Here is a 4,161-nt window from a genome sequence, read left to right as displayed (position 1 = left end):
TGCCTTTGGTCACTGCCTGGCCCCTTCTGTTGCTGTTCCACTGGGCCAAAGCTGGAATTTTATTTCTCAAACAGTCACTCAAAATTGAAGTTTTGTCTGTGAAGAACAGTCTAGAGATCAGTACTTACTTCCCATAGTTTGTTTATTTAAATGATAATGCACGAGTGTATAGCTACAGAAACTTTAGCTAAATGCTCTCTCTCTCTATGTATAGCCTGCTATGTTCCTGTTTCATTCTCACATGCTCTCTTCTGTTTGTATTTTCATTATAAAATCAAACATTGCCTCAGCAATTACTCTTGGGAAACAAATGGTACAGCTGTACAATTCCAGGCAACCTTAAACTGGAAGTTGTATTGAGCTTGGAGTTTATTTCAGCTAGAATGTTAACTATGGATGTTACTGTATCTCCAAAGTAAAAGAAGAAGCAGAAAAAGTGGAAAAATTTGAAAAAGAATGCAGACTGGAAGTCAGTCAAAAGGAAAAGCAGATTTGCTCATTTTGCCATCTAAGATGTAGAGCTTTATTTGGGACTAATGGGGCAATGCAAGAGCCAAGAAGTGTTTCTGGGTATTAGTAAAAAAGACAAAATAACATCTGAAGCTGCATTTAAGTCAAATTCTTTTAAGTTTAGTGGTGTTTCAGTCTCTTTAGTCTACTGGAATTTATGGTTTGATTTTGAATTGGAGAACTTTTTTGTTTAGAGTAATGTGACTTGATCAATATTTGGCTAAGATTATATCTAGCCAAATATTATCTATCTATCTATCTATCTATCTATCTATCTATCTAATCTTATCTATCTATCTAATCTAATCTAATCTATCTAATCTAACTTGAATGACAGCAAAATGTCTGCTTATCATACCTGGGTACAAATGAAAATTAATATCTGTCCCTTCTCCAGACTTCATGATGATATTTCTTGCATTTTTCTAGATTTCAGCTCTTACCATACAGAGAGATGAAAAAGATGATGTCATAAAAGACATCAAGGCTCAGCTGCAGACGTCACAAAATAAGATTGCTGACTTAATGGAAGCAAAATGTAAGAATGTTCTGCCTGCTGTGTTTAAATGTAATTGTTTATAGAATTGAAATGTAATTGTTTATGAATCTTTATTTATTATATGTAATTGTTTATAGAAGCATAGGAAACAGGGCCATGATAGTCTTATTCTGTTGCTGGTTGGCAGCAGAATTTTGGGGCCTTGAGGGCCTTATTTTTGTTTGGAACAGGAGCTGCTCATGTGGGAGCAGGACTGGCAGGGCAGTTTTAAGGGTGAGTCAAGCAGTGAGAGCTTTTGAAAATTACAAGGGAAAAATATGTTGCTTCAGTTTTGCAAATTTACAGTCAGGCAGATGTCACTGAGGAAACTTACTTTTCAGGACTTGATTGCCAATACTTTTAAGCCATCCATATTCAAATTTTATATATTATTTTATAGTATATGATGTCAGTACCATTAGTCTTTGTTACATTCTTTAAATGTATGTAATTTTCCATTTTTAGCAGCATTTTTTAGTAAATAATCCTATTTTTAAAAATATAAACATCTTTTTTTGCTTAGTACATAATGAAGAAATGTTAAAGGAATCCCAGGGCAGTAAAGAACATTTGAGGGCAGAGCTGGAAGAGGCTAAAATTTCATTGCAAAAGGCAGAGGTACCCCTTGCTTATAGTTTTACAGTAGAAATAGACTAGATGAGTATTTGCATAAGTAATTATGGATACTTTAGACATGAAACAGCTGTAGATCTTTGTTGCAAAACATGTTTAGAAATGATATCATGTCTTGAAGGTTACTCAGAAGAACTTGGAAACTGAATTCCAGACTACAGTGAAAACATTAATTCAGGTCACTGGAGAAAAGGAAGAGCAGGAGGAAGAATGTAAAAAAATGAAGGCTTTGCTTGCAGCCCTGACAGAGGAGTTTGAGACTTCTGTTGCCAATTTGAAAAGCTTGCTGCAAGAAGAACAAAATAGGTAAATTAATGAGTTTAAATTCCAAGAGTGATCTTACAGGTTGCAGTCTATGACGAAATCAATAACAATTGGAAATGAAGCTGAAATTTTTTTCACGCAGTGGTCTAAATGCAGAGAATTTAATGTATTTTTTTTGTTTGTCATAGTTGATACTGTATAAAAAGTAATCTTTTGCCCCCTCCAACTTTCATAATTCTGTCTTTAAGAAATACAGATTTCTGTAGGTATATATTTGTTTACTTTTATGTCTACTGTTCTGAGGTTTTAAAAGTGAAATTTGATGTGTGTTGCAGGCAGATCTATCACCTGCCTGTTGAAAGATAAATGTTCTTAAAGTGCTTGTGCTAAGACTTTGTCTTATTGTCCTGTAAGTTTCAAATGCAGTGCTTTGTACCCTACATTTGGGATTTTTCATTTACCATTTCCTTAGATTAAAGAAATCTGAAGATGATTCAAAGCTGCTTATCTTGGAGCTCCAGAATAAATCTGCTGAACTGGGTAAGGCTTGTAGAAAGGCAGAAAATGAGCTGGGCAGTAATAAAAATGTTTTCTGCTCTTTTCTGGAAATGGACTGTCTCTGGTAGCTGGAGAAATGATTTTACAGTGCCTGTACCTGTCAGGAATGCCTGGATTTATTTTTACTCAGCTGATCCCTTTTCTTTGGGGGTCATTGGTGCTGGCAGCAGCCACAGGGCAGTGCTGTGCGCAGCTCCAATAGTCAGACCATTCATGCATGAATTCTTCTGGAGGTAATTTTGGTTTGCAGCTCAGAGCAGCAGCACTGCAGGTGCCAGGAGTGACTTGTGCAGCAGAGACAAAACCTCCCATGGAGGTTTCTGTGACCCTCCCCATGCTGGAAGTGCAATGATGCTGGCAGGGGTTGTCTTTAAATATCATCAATTTGACATCCTGTGGTTTCTAGGGATGTGCTCCTTAGTCCCCAGAGTAAGAGCTCTGCCTTGCTGTTGAGAACTTGCAAAAAATCCCAGAATTGTGAATGTGCACATAGAAACCATTTGGAAGTTAGTAACAACTGGTTTCCTTTCCCAGCATATCTATGTGATACCTTCAGCAGTTCATATTTTTTTTCTGGAACAATGCAGGTGCATCAATGCTTGGAGAATACTCTAGTCTTACAGTCCATGGTTTACTTGAAGCTATATTTGTGGAAAACATAATAGGCTCTAAATTTTATTTAAGATAAATATTCAGTTTCTCTTCAGATATAGATTTGCTAATGTCTGAATCATTTTCTCAAGTCTACATTTAGATTAAGTCATAAATTAGCTTTTCAGTTTCTTAACTTAATCCAACAAGTTTTGAGAACTGGGTATTGCAAAAGGGGAAATGTTTTATACTGCCTGCTAAATATGAAAAATCATTTATGTTCCATTCATTTTACATTCCATGTGCTGTAGAAGAGATGACTAAAGTGAAATGTGATAAAGAAGTGCAACTTGAAGAGCTGTCAGAAACTCTGGTAAATGTTCATTTTATTAATCTATGGCATTTGCTCTTCATATGAAATTCCTCTTGCTTTGTAAGTATCTTAAATGCCATAAATAAACTCCATCCAGTCTGCCTTAACATTTCTACTAAACTTTCTCACACACAATTTCAGTGTTTTCTTTGAAGAATTCTTTATTGCCTCTGTTTTTCTTGTCTCCTGTGCTTTTGGTTTTTCTTGTCTCCCATGTTTTTGGTTTTCCTTCTCAAGGTTTTTGGTTATTTCCTTCTTTGTTCATGCCCATTCAAATGCCACTCCCTCTGGATATAAAGTTTTCCCATTTTTTCTTCCTTCCAGGAAGGTAATTAGCTCTGGCCTCTGTGAACCCTGCTGTGCTGTGACACAGGCCCATTTTCTGTCACAGAAGTCTAAGCTATATGAAATACACTCTTAACAGAGGTTTATTTTCATTATGATTTTATATTTACAAGCCTAACAAGAATCCATATCAGCTGAAGTTAAGATAGTGTGAAATCAGGTGTGCATTTTACTGTGTCTGCTTGTTGTTACAATCTGTGCATTGAGTGTTCTGAACTGAGTTTCACTCATTTTCTAAAATGGGCAAATTGGAGCACTTTTACTGAAGAAGAATCTTGAGGCTAGTACAGAAAATTTGCAGAGAGAGAAAAATGTGGAGAGAGAAATGAAAATGCTCTCCAAATGAGGG

The 4,161-nt window shown here is 35.9% G+C and overlaps 1 long non-coding RNA gene across 1 annotated transcript; it reads left to right on the top strand.

Annotated features, from left to right (window-relative positions):
• Positions 1–966: 966 nt before the first annotated feature.
• LOC128946698 (uncharacterized) lies at positions 967–1,913 on the top strand. Its single transcript, XR_008483990.1, has 3 exons — positions 967–1,048; positions 1,572–1,666; positions 1,803–1,913. It is a non-coding gene; the product is annotated as an uncharacterized LOC128946698 (long non-coding RNA).
• The last annotated feature ends 2,248 nt before the right edge of the window (positions 1,914–4,161 follow it).

The sequence above is a fragment of the Melozone crissalis genome, unplaced genomic scaffold, assembly GCF_028551555.1.
Source record: "Melozone crissalis strain CALT ecotype California unplaced genomic scaffold, PUWL_Pcris_2 ptg000083l_1, whole genome shotgun sequence".
Classification (NCBI taxonomy): Eukaryota; Metazoa; Chordata; class Aves; order Passeriformes; family Passerellidae; genus Melozone; species Melozone crissalis.
The sequence above is the reverse complement of the archived record's forward strand: the minus strand, read 5'-3'. Positions and strand labels throughout refer to the sequence as shown.